The sequence below is a fragment of the Manacus candei genome, unplaced genomic scaffold (assembly GCF_025592945.1).
Source record: "Manacus candei isolate 608988 ecotype Guabito, Panama unplaced genomic scaffold, ASM2559294v1 h1tg000015l, whole genome shotgun sequence".
Taxonomy (NCBI): Eukaryota; Metazoa; Chordata; class Aves; order Passeriformes; family Pipridae; genus Manacus; species Manacus candei.
In genome coordinates, this window is record NW_026138063.1 from 7,394,468 (window position 1) to 7,407,796 (window position 13,329).

At 39.1% G+C, this 13,329-nt stretch overlaps 1 protein-coding gene across 2 annotated transcripts in view; it reads right to left on the reverse strand.

Annotated features, from left to right (window-relative positions):
• GNB4 (G protein subunit beta 4) overlaps positions 1-13,329 on the reverse strand; it is a 151,723-nt gene that overhangs the window by 50,423 nt on the left and 87,971 nt on the right. Inside the window, exon 1 of one of the 2 annotated variants that reach the window (XM_051782275.1) lies at positions 12,011-12,101. The exons of the other annotated variant lie outside the window; for it this stretch is intronic. The gene's annotated coding sequence lies outside the window, so the exon portion shown is untranslated. Of the gene's footprint in view, positions 1-12,010; positions 12,102-13,329 lie in introns of those variants that run through there. 2 annotated transcript variants of the gene reach the window in all.

Here is a 13,329-nt window from a genome sequence, read left to right on the forward strand (position 1 = left end):
CCTTACAGCCATAACTGACAGTGAAAAAGGATCCCTTCACACAAGAACTAAAGATCAAATCAAACAAATCAAACCATAAAATCATAGAACACTAGGTCAGAAGGGGACCTCAAGGAATCTGGTCTGACCTTTCTTGGAAAAAGCACAGTCTAGACAAGAGGGTCCAGCACCCTGTCCAGCTGAACCTTAAAATGTCCAATGTTGGGGAATCTACCACTTCACTGGGGAGATTATTCCAATGTCTGATTGTTTTCACTGTGGAATATTTTGCTTTTGTGTCCAATTGGAATCTCCTCAGGAGCCACTTGTACCCACTGCCCCTCATCTTCTCTTTGTGACTCCTTGCAAAAAGGGAATCTCCATCTTCTTTATAGCCACCCTTTAAATTCTGGAAGATGGTGATAAGGTCTCTCTTGAGCCTTCTTTTCTCAAGGCTGGAAAAACCCATTTCTCTCAGCCTTTCCTCACATGGAAGATTCCTGGTCCTTTGATCATCTCTCTGCCCCTTCTCTGGTCCCTCTCCAGCCTGTCCACTTTTTTTCTCCATGGCAGGGTCCAAACCTGAACACAATATTCCAAGTGTGGTCTCACAAGTGCTGAGTAGAGTGGGACAATGATTTCTTTATCTCTGCTGGAGATGCCCTTGTTGATGTGACCCAGCATCCTGCTGGCTTTCATTACTGCAGCAGCACTGGTCACTCCTTTGGAGCTCATGGTCCACCAGGGTCCCCAGGTCCCTTCCCACAGAGCTGCTCTCCAGCCAGGTAGATCCCAGCCTGTGATACACTCCTGGATTATGTTTTCCCAGGTGCATGACTGTACATTTGTCCTTGTTAGACTTCATAAGGCAGAAACACTGGTTTTAACTGTGAGATGAGTTCCCACTGTTATGGCAGAGACCCAGAGCACTCCCTAGGCTGGAAACTGTGAGCACAGTCCTTGCTGTGGAAGATTCCCTCCTGATCCCTGCCCACAGCACTCCTGGTCACTAGTGCTCCCCTGGACAGTTTCAGTCTCCCAAGGTTGCTCATGAGAGCTGCCAGCTGCTAGCAGAGCTCCCGGCTCTTCCTTGGGTTTCCCTGGCTCCAGGATTCCCCCCTGCACACCTCAGCTTAGTGCTCAGCCCAGGATGTAGCACTGCCACAGCTGTGCCTGAACAACTGAGTATTTTCACTGTTAACCGGATTTTAAATATTGCACCAACTTCCTGGTGACATTATCAGCTGAATTTAATCTTTTTCTGTATAAAGGACCACTTAATAGGAGGAGGAAGTTTCTTCTTACTACTTAATTTAGGTATGGTGAATACTTATGCAAGATCTGGTGATGAATGTCAGCCAATGTCAGCTTTCTTGGACCATGACACATATTATTGTCCCCCTCCTTCATTTGGTCTAAAAATAGCCTCCTATTACTATTATGTTAGATCAGAACAGGCTTTTTAATGGAGATATATACAGGAAAAAAGCTGGTGCTTGTATTTTTAAGCCCTGGTTGCAGCACTAAGTAAAACACACAGTGAGTATCAGGATCAAATTGTAGCATCTGTCTGTTAAGATTTGTTGGTACAGAACTGTCACCCACATGGCTCCTTGTCTGGTATTAAACAAGTGCAACAGAGAAACATGAGAAGTGTTAATAGTGCTGCAAGTCAGCTGCAAAGGAATTGAACAGAACTTCTGAAGCTAGGCTCTGGATGCAAAATTTTCAGTAATGACATTTCAAAAAAATATTTTTAACCATAAAATAAAAAAATAATCCTTTTTGAGTTAAAAAATTATCTATTTTAATGAAAATTCAGATTTTTCATAAATTCCTTTTTAAGTAAATACTGCTTTCTTCTTACATCAGATATGGCACAAAACCTATTGCTTTTGGTTTGGGTATGAATCTTCCTGTTTTTCAGAGATTTTATCGAACTAAACAGCTCAACTTATGATTTTCCCAGGGACTTTTAGAAAGCCAATCCTGATTAGAGAAATAACCTCCCCTATCTAGGATGAAACATAGAAGAGGAGAGTCCTTGAGTCTGTCTGACTTACAATTCAGTTACAGATGCAATGCACACACCTAAGATACTCTTCCATTGTCCTTGTCCTTCAGACAAACTATTCAGCCTCCACACACAAGTTCTGTATGTCATGTAAAGAACAGAAAGAGAAGCCTGAGGGGGAAGTGGAAGTTTCCCAAGGTGATGGCATGCAGGAAAGAACATTATCAGTATTAGATGTGTAGGCCTAGGTGCAAAGTTGCCTTTGCAGTGCCTACACAGGCTGTGTTCAATATCAACCCAGGGGCTTAAGACAGGCAGTTAAATCAAGTCTCCTTCATAATCAGAGAGGAGTGTCAGGCTCCTCTAAAGGTGCTTCAGAGCAGAAGCCATACTTGTGGATTCTGAATTATTTTCTGGAATAACATCCTCTGCATTTAATCCCTCAATAGCTCAGGAAAAGTTGCCTTCCTCATTTAGGCACCTATGTTAGGCATGTAAGGTTAGGCTATGAGAATTGTTATGGGAATTGCCTTATACCTCTCTTTCCCTGTGTTTCTGCACTCCATTTCTACTGCTGTCACAAACTTTGCTGAAGCCAGAAGTAGCAGATTTTATCAGTGCACTAACTGGTTCAACCACACTCTTCCTGCTCTGATACTTCTGGTTGTCTGCATACCTAAACAGCATCTCAGCCTTTGATCACCTCCAGGGAGCATGCGCTCTTGAACTGGACTATTTTTAGTTCCTCATCTATGACCATCTTCTCCAAGATGAAAGAACATGGGATGATGATGCCTGCATATGCTGTGAACTGCTTACATACTGATGCCTGAGAACACTTATACAGGAGTAGCATGTTGTATTTCTATAATTAGACACACAGTATGACTGTTACAGTCTCCTGTATTTCACCTAAATATCAATTTTTTTACTTCTTGTGATTTTTCAAACTTTGATAAAATCATTTCCCATTTCTGAGAAGAAATATTAATGAAAGCTCCAGTCCACTGCTTGTCCTCCCTCCTGTGATCTGTGGGCATAGAAAACACTGATACATTTTCTTGTAACAACAAGTGACATAGAAGAGAAGGCTTAAATTTTTTGAAGAGAAAAATTCGAATAAAATTTTAATGGAAAAGTCAGTACATTATCCGTTGTGATTCCCCACCATTGGAAATGGATTATATAGATAGCAAAGAGTGTAATCACTGCTTTGGGATCAGACAGAGAGAAAAGTCTTGAGGCTCCAGCAGCTTCATTCCATGTCTCTCAGAGATCCTGTTGGGCCCCTTGGATCTGGATCCAGCTTTCAGGTTCCAGTATGGACCACTATGGAGTCTTTTATGAGTGACCCAGTCACTACTGGGAGATACCCAGAGCAGGGAAGGCAGAGGGAAACCAGGTCTTAAGGGCTGCTCATGAAACCATGGGAGCATTCTATCCAGCCATTTCCATCTCTTTAAATTAAGGCCATGATATTGACTTTCATTATAAAACACATTGAGATCTGTGGATGAAAACTACTAAATAAAAACTAATTATTACCATTTAGGTTGGAAAAGACCTCTAAGACATCGAGTCCAACCTTTAACTTAACACTGCCAAGTCCAGCACTAAACCATGTCAAGTGCCACATCTACATGTCTTTTAAATACCTCCAGGGGTGGTGACTCATCCCCTGCCCTGAGCAGCCTGTTCCAGTGCTTGACAATCCTTTCAGTGAAGAAATTCTTCCTAATATCAAATTTAAGCCTCTCCTGATGCAACTTGAGGCCATTTCCTCTTGTACTATCACTTATTATTTGGGAGATGAGACCAACACCCACCTACAACCTCCTTTCAGGTCACTGAGCACTTTAGTGCTGCTCCATAAGAAATCCAAGCTTTCCTTGAAGCTCAAGGTCCAGTCTTACTGAAGCCTCATCATCTCTGTGTCACCATATTCCTTCAAAGACACTTGCTATTTTAGAATGTCTGAAAATAGAATTACTATATGCTGTCAAAACAGTTGGGGTTTACTACAGACTGAAGAAAAACAAAGCTAATACAAATGGACAGTTATAATTTCAAGCTTTTATAAATTTCAAGATTTTATAAAGCCATTCAGAAAATTATTTAAAGTATGTCCTGTGTTTCTGTAAGACCAAAAATATTATCCTCAATTCTGTAGGGTTTTGGCTTTTTCTTGACAACTCCCCTGCTTCTTTTGGATGGTTTTTAGTCTTTTTTTAAACATCCATAATAGGCAAACTGAATCCTGCCTCTTGACAGCATACCAACATACCTAAAACAAGAAAGTATACATGACGAGTGTTTCTTTTGCTACAAGCTTCAGATCTAGTCTTTGATGAGAAAAACACATTCTCTATCAAAAGCTGAAACACTTCAGCAAATATTGGGGCAATATATCTGCTTTATTGTAAAGAAAAGTCTGTTTAAGAAAGGGCTCTGAATTCACATTCCCAATCCAAACTCTGCATCACAGTCTGAATTTCCTAGTCTGACAGCACTACTAAAATGCCTCCCAGAGACTAAATTCAGCTTTAATTCAGGTTTGTGTGGCCAGCAGAGAATTAAGGAAACTCCCCAGCAGAGTCTAATGGCTCTGACAGCTTCTATGCTAACTCCCATATTCCCTCCACACAGAACATGTCCAGGGAAAGGAGCATTCCTCAAAAACAGATGTTTCAGAGGAAGATGAAAGAAATCCCCATCCAAAGTGGGCAATTCAGAAGCACTAAGCTCTAAATGACATTTCTTTTTAACCTCCATTGAACATTACAGATTATAACTCTAAATTTCTAACTTGTTTTATGATGTTCTTACTAGATTACATCATGCTACCCAGTGTATAAAAACAATGGAATGAAAGCCTCTAATTTTAGCTGTCATAAGTTAAAGAATAAATGGCAGCAGAAGCTTTCACTTATAATAGCAGGATTTTAGGTGACTACAGAAAAAGTTATCTTTTCTGTACATGCAAAAACACTCAACCTTTTAAGCAAAATTTCAGAAACTGTAAAAAGTTGTGTGTGCTTAAGAGTTAATGGTGAAGGTGTCACTATGCTCAGAAATAGAGGCAACTTTTCCATGTCACATTCAGCTTATTAATAACTCAATTATTCCTGTCGCAATGGCACATGTCTCTCTGCTCCTTGTTATTGTTATGCAACTGGAATAGCTTTCAGAATCACTTTGGGCTGAGCTTGAAGAGGTAAACTATAAAATTCAGCTTAGATCGAGTTTTATGCTGAAATGCTATTGCAATTCACCAGATGAATGCTGAGTGACATAGACTATGCAATTATGCAAGAGGAGTGTTTGCAACAAGCCATCTTGGAAGTACTTCCATTTATGAGAGGATTTTTTCATGTTCTGAATCTGAATACATTAAAAAGCCTGTAATCACTTAATAGAGTCAAATCTGCAATTCTTAGTTCTGAATATCTTCTATAACGAAATGAGCTTCTCAATTCTTGTGATTAACTTACAAACAAAGCCAAATACAAGAAGCTGGCTCAGAAAAATCAATGCAGGAAATCATTGCCAGATTTCTCATAAACATTTCTGCCTTAGAAACCACTGGAATTTACACTCTCTTTATCACATGTTGTATAGGGTTGTACGCAATTACAGCACTTCCTACACAAAGTAATTCAGATCTGAGGAAGATCTTGCATAAATGGATATAAAAATTATATGCAGCCTCCTGGAAAATAGCCAAAGTGGCCCTTATGCTTATAAAATAGTGTATCAATCTCATCTGACCTCTGTGTTTACACGTGTATTGCCACAAAGCTGCTTTGTTTCGACGTGCATTTTCATGACCTTGAAGCTCAGGGTAAGGTATTTTTTACTCTATTCAGTACCTTCACACAAGGATATCTATAATCATTATAAAAAATCTCCAGTCGGAGAAATGGGGGGAAAAAAAAAGGGACTTCAACTGCTCGATTTCTAAATTAAGCTACATCTGAAGTTAAAAATAGCCCTTCCGACTGAAGATGCTCTGCTGCCTGAATTTAAATAGCCTGTTTCTTTCCCTGACAGATAACATTTATTGTGCTCTCCGCTGCTGCAAAAAAATGCCTTCTATAAGGAGGCTACCTTTATTTATGACCGATTTCTTTTCACCTACCATGACAGAATTAAATAAAGGAGGTCAGTGTTCTGCCTGGGATGTGTACCAATTTTCCCACAGAGGCATTTCTCTAATTTTACTGAATATACCTAAGAATATGCATGTGTATATGTATGACTTTTTCCAGCTCTTTCTGCAGATTTTTCTGTGAAGATCTACAGTAAGAATACATTGCCTGAAATGCAACCAGTTTTCTACAGTACATGTCCTAAAAGTGTTTGTGCCCATCACTATCAACCTTTTTTGTCTTCATTTACTTACAAATATATATATTTTTAGATGTTTCATTGCTGATTGGAGATTAAAAAGAAGTATTAAATGCAATTACACACAGTATATGTGAAATGGTTTACTCACCATTTATGCCCAAAGCATTGAATGAAAAGCAGTAGAAGCTGTACCCCTTTTCTCTCTGGGCCTAACACAGAGCCAGCATACGGATATCTACCCTGTCCATATTCCTGCTGTGGTCAGAGGTTGAGAGGTCAGAATTAAGTTACACAAGCCCTGCTTGTGCTATTCACATAATAACTCCAGCATTGACTTTGTAAGGCATGCACATTAGAAAGGTAAAATTTGTTTTAAGCCACCTTGACCCTTCTCACCAAAAGGAGTTAGTTCCTTTTGTTGAAATTTCTAGTGCTCCAATCTGCATAGTTTTAAGTTTCAAGCACTGTATCCATGCTTGCCCCTGGGAAACTGTAAATTTTCTTCAATATTCATTCTAAATTTACTGTGCCTTAATTTCAACATTTTATGAGATTAAAATTAATCAGATTCACTTCTACATTTTAGGCAAGAAAATGAGAAAGGCACACTTCTAATGTGCAAAATGAAACTTGAATCTTGCTGTATTGAGATAACTCTGCTTTCCCTCTCTTTGTTAAATTGCATATTTTATATGAGCACTCCCAAAGGAATAGCACAGAAAGACTCAGGAATAAGTAAATGAAAGATGAGATGGATATAAGTACTTCTCTTACCCCCGAGCAAGCGTTTCACATTGCACTCAATTTGTGGACTAAAAGCCTGAAAAATCCCCGAAAGCTTCATAAGCATCAATAATATTTGCAATGATGTAAGCCAGAGGCAATGATCTAAATTCTGCAGTCCCTAATTGAATAAAACACCCATCGAAGTCAACAGGAATTGCAGTCAATTAAGCTGTAAGTATTTCAGGTCCTCAGCATTTTACATAATGTTACTACACAGCATCTACGAGTAGTTTTATTTGCATAGGGCAATGTTTGACAGAGAGAAGCCTCTGTGAAAGCAGCCAGGGCTGGAACAGTCACACATAGTCCAGGAGTAGCTTCAGTCATCAATCCCCACCAGGTTAAGGCAGGATGCCCGTTCACTTACCCAGGTGATCATATAAGGCTGCTTTGATTTGTAGGCCTTGAGCAGCAAGGGCAGTCATGTTAAAGGGGGGCTGGATTTGACTCAAATTTTAGCTAAAATGGTTAATAAAATGAAATCCTTATGAAATTTGACATGTATGTCCATAGCCCACCAGAGTAATGTAATTTCTAGTTAACCCAAGCTAGAGTCAGAGCTGTTAATTACCAGTAAATAAATGGGTGTATGTGTGGCAGAGCCCTGTCACGTTACAGGATAGTTCACAGTGCCCTTTGCTGTTATCACCACACAGGAGAAATGAGAGCCACACGTGCTGCCCCTGAGGAATTGCAGGGGAATGAGGGTCTGTCTGCAGCACTGGCTCAGCAGATGGTTTAGGGTCTCTCCTGCTGCTGGGAAGGCAGAGCTGTGGCTGCCAGAAACCATTCCCATTGCGCTGTGTCATGAGCTTCACAAAAGCACATAATAATGCATGTAATGAGTCTCCAGAATCACGTTTGTGAGGCCTGGAGAATGTTTCTCTTTCCCAATGTGAACTACTGAGTCATCCTGTTCATGTGAGACAGACTGTATTCTCTTCCCAAAGAGCTCCTTTGAATCACTATTACCACCAGATAACAGATGTTGCTCTCCAGGAAAGTTTTTCATACAAGCTCTTATAATCATGGGGATTATTTCAACTTGACCTTGTAACTACAATAGAAAAACAAGATGAACTGGGGGATCTCAGAGGGCTGTGTGCTCTTTGCATATCTAAGTAACTAAGCCCTGAACAACACGACTACTCAAAGCACTACATAAAGAATAACAGAAACATCCATAGTCTGATAAGGTAAATACTGGTTATTCCCAGCTTATATAGGGAAAAAACAAGCCCTGAAGTGTTTAATGGAATGGTCTGACATCATACAGCAAATATGTTCAGGAATAAGTGATGTAATGTTTGAAAGTACCTAAGTCTCTTTGAAACTTAGAGTCTACGGATGTGCAATGAAACCACAGTTAAATAATTCGAAAATAGGACTAAAAGTATAAATTGGAAGCTTATAGTAAAGTGTTTTAAAATGCCCATCTTCTGCCAACCACTTCTGTTTTAAATCACAAGACATTTTCTCTCTAATTACTTGTTCAAAGTGAACCTTAATATGCACTTTAATAAAGACATTGGAAGTGCTGTAATACATTCCAAATTTGTCTTCCCTAAATATGCATGTCAAATACTGCTGGTCAAACAACAGTAACTTTCCTTCTGTATGCCTTTGTTGTGTTCCTGGATTGCAGCTTTGGATGATAAAGCACATTTTCACCACTCTTTTTTTCCCAAAATGCCAGTAACCAAAAGTTTAAAATCAGACATTTATATTGCAACTATTCCTGTGCCTTCTGGTGCCACTTTAACTAAGTTCATGCAATTCAACTATTTTCTAATGCCTTGAATAGGCACATATCATGATTTCACATCACAGTTTTGGAGTTAAATCTCCAGATCCCAGAATAACAGAGATATGCTTATTCATAGCATTGGACAGTCAGACCAGGTAATGCAATAACAGCCCAGCTTCCAAACCAAAACCATAGGGCTTTGGTTTGGTAAAAATGAATTAGTAAAGTTTTCATCTGATGGTCTCATGAATCACTACAGTCACAAACTAGAACTCACAGTATTCCTGTGAGATATATATCCAGAGAGATACTGTTCATTAAAAAAACTACAAAACAGCCAACCAAAAAAGTAATCTATGCCAGATCATGGATAGATGACGTCTCTCAGATAAAATAATCTATCAGGTCTCGGGAGAACTGACCTCTAACAGCAAAGGCCACAGTTCAGGCTGAGGTGCCCAGTGCAGTGATAGCACTAATGCTGTCATCCACAGTGATTTGCTTTGTCATACACTATGTTTAGAAACTTGTTCACTCGACGATTTCATTTATTTTTTGCCTTCTGTTTCTCAAGGGATGAGGAGTTTGGGCTACTGAATGTTTTTATACATTCTTGCATTTATCCAACATGTCTTAATCTTTCCAGGATAAGCATTGGAAACACTGGATAAGCTTCTTTTTTGCCATCCTGACATGTCTTCCCATTCACGAGTATCTCCTTGGTTTTCCCACCCTGGTCTGAAGCCTGACTTTTTGTCAGTTTGTGCTGTTAATTATTCCTCTTCCTTTCTATCTATTCAAAAGTGCAAGATAAAAAAACAACCGGAATTCACCACTCCAAAGTTTCCAGCAACACACTCGGCACTAGAAGGGTCAAATTGCTGAACAGCACTTACTCCATGTCCTGGGCAAACACTGCATCTCAGGCTTTAATGTCTGTCTCTATCCAACCCATCCTCCCCAAATTACCACCCAAACCCCTGCACACAGAATCACCGAGATGCTCCAGGAACCAGTCTCTTCCTGGCCTGTTCCCTGCAGCTCTCTGGTAGTTTCCTGTATCACCAAACCCCCTTGGTTCCACCCAGCCTTGGGGCCTTCTCTGCTCCCTGCTCTTGGCCTCTGCATCACTCCTCAGAGCCACAAATACCTTGGCCCTAATTGTTGTCAGTTGTGCTGTGAATAATTCACAATGCAGGCTCATTCCCCTCTCCCCATTTCAGCTTTTCTCTCTCTGTTCCCACTGTCTGAAAGTAAAAGCTATTCTCTGCATAATACAACCATGGAGCATTTTTAAATTGGAAAGAGAGATGGTGAAGATAGACAGGAAAAAGGTGGACAGAAAGATAAAGACTGAGGCTTGCTACCCACCATCTTTTCCAGAAAGCTTTACCCCTCAATCTCTCATGTGAAAACCCACTTTTATAATTAACATGCCTTATTTAGCTGTCATCATGTTATTTTTCTGGTATAAGACACCATCTAGAAAAATAAAAAATCATCATTTCGTGGTTTTGCTTCCCAGATTACTAAAAATGGTGGAATCATATGGAATGTTGATAAACATTAGATAATGATATATTTTCTTTCTGCTTACTGATTTTTTTCCCCTACTGTGTTAAGTATTTAACACTACTCATATCTTAAACTGCTTAAAAGGGATATCCAGCACACAGATGTCAAAAACCAGTAACAATTTTTAGAAAGAGGAAACAGGTCTACTTTCTGAACAAACATATTTTCTCAACAGCCTGATGAAAAGATCATTTTCACCTCAGACTCTTAAAATTGTTGCTCTGAATGCTCTTCTCTTTCATACATACACATCCAGACTCACTGCTGTGCTCCAGTAGTTTTGATAATGCAAAGCTATCATAACCACATCTGAAATATATAGTAACATCTAGAATTTAGCAACTGGAATTTGCCATGCTAAATTAAATGCCCCAACGTATTTTTCTACTGGGGAAAAGTGTGAGTCAAAATTACACTCTGCGTGTATTTGCAGTAAGCAGGAAATAGAGTGAAATAAATATGTGCTTTATTCTGGGTAATATATGTTGTGCCCATCAGGACATGTAAGGTTGCCAGGATGTGAAGCACATGCGTAGGTGCACGTATATTAAGCAGCAAATAGTAATTTTGATGAGACGGTTACTAATTTGAACTTTCACACCTTAGCAATTCCATAGAAAAGCAATACAACAACTGCATCAATTGTCCCTTTCTCCCAGGAAGCCATCACACAAACAGGGAACTGTACCAACAGAGATGCTTGGGACTCAGAATGGTTCTAATGGGAGTCATTTAAAACAACAACAACAAAAAAAGAAACCAACACAAACCAAACATTTCACTCATATCTGTCATAACCCAGATTACACGTAAATACATCATAGAAACTTCAGAGATCATTTGGAACTTCTGAAGAGATATTTTTTTGCCTCCTCTCTTACATATTATTTAGGTCCCCTCACATGCAAAAGAACAAAATTTGGGCCTATTCAGAGAGGCAATTATCAGTACCAGCTTACATTACTGATCCCAGTTCCAGAAAAAATGCCTGCAGTCTGGAAGCTATATTTTCCCACAGTCCATGGGTGAGCAAAGAGCCTATGAGCCTGCAAGTGCCTATTCAATAGTCAAAATTTAAAAACAACATGGGTTCAACATCTTCAACATCCTGTGGGACAGGACTGCACTCTGGATTTTCAGTTTCCAGTTGATGTGGCATATTCCATACATACAGTACAATGAAGACTATTCAGAACTTCCCATTTGCCTGAGAGGCAACCGCGGTTAATGCTCTGAAATCTGCATTACACCACTCTGTGGGTTTCTTGTTTTCAATTCTTCTGAAAATATTTTGGGTACAGTGGATGTATATGGTGATTGCAGTAGAGAGAAAGGCTGTGGGATTCATAGTTACAAGGAGAATAAAATCCTGACCTGCTGTATATGCAGCACTACTAAGATTTCATTGTTCAAATTAGGTAAAACCTCTCTGCTATTACTAATTTCAGGGTCAGCTACGCGAATAACAACAACAACAACAACAAAGTAATGATACTCAACGTTTTGAATAAATCCAGACAGGACTGTTAATAAAATAGAAAGGAAAAATCCTCACTTACCTCAGTAGTTGTAAGCTGTTATTTCATACTCTGTAAACTTTCCCTCCCTACTAACTAAACAAAAGTTCTGCAATCCTGATGCTAGAATAGCTCTCAAACACATACTGCAGAATACCAAAAAAGAGAAAGCCTATGTTGTCCTTACTAGCAGGCATCTCTCCAGGGATGATTGGTCATTACCCTGGCAACCCTCACAAATGGCAAATGACGTAAAGAGAGTGGGAAAAAAAGCCACTGAGAGCAGAAAGCACTATATGCATTATAGATAGTTCTGGGAATCCATGCTCATATATGCATTAAATGGCTTCAGAGGAGCACAGGGATCTTCCATTTTGCAGAGCTGCCTGCTGAGGTGAATAAGAAACTTTCTCATTTTTTTCTTAATTAAAGCATTGGGAGCATCTCTAAGTCTTTAATTGAAGCAAATTAGGGTTTGATTATTTTGATTATTTGATAATTTAGATGCTGGGTTTATTCTCTTTTTTTTTCAATTCTGTTAAAATTTCCCATTAAAATAGCTCATAGTAGTATTCAGACAAGTGGATGTATTTTTCATTTCCTTTTCACTTTCTTTGTTGCTACACAAAGTTATTTACTATTATAGTTATTTAAATTATCTCTTGTACCCTCATTTTCCCCTAACAATGCATTTGTACAAATTTTACACGAGTTCTTGTGTTCATGACATTAAACACATTGGCAGTTGTATTTAGTGTTACTGATAACTATGCCTAAAGGAGACATGATTCTAGACAAACATCAGAGAACAAATTAAACAGCATTTTGCTATTTTTGTACAGCACGATCACAATGAATTTGACCACACTATGAGCTGTCTGTCACGTAGAGAGATAAGCTTGGGTGGGGTTAATTCTTCCACAATTAGATGGAAAAAATCATACGTAAGATGAAAAGGAAAACTGCTTTGTGATTCTTTAGCATCTGCACCACTATAATTAAGTAAAACTGAAGAAATTCTGTGTATGAAACCAAAAAAAGCATCTTCCATCCCTGCTTGTACATATTACCAATTACAATTCAGGATCAGGCATCCTTTTACTCGCTCTTCTCTAAACCTCAGGATTTCTGGATTCCTAAATGCACAAAAAAACAGCTTTCAAAGAGCATGCTGGAAAGCATTATCACTGAGATCATTTTAATAACCCAAAGGAAAGGGCACAATTCTCTGAAATAAGAACTGAAGAAGGAAGTGAACTGAGGTGGCTGCTCTAACCACTTAGCTATTATGTAAAAGTTGGATGGGAATGGCTCTACCATGACAACTGAGCTTCCTGTTGAATTGATGAAAACACATTAGA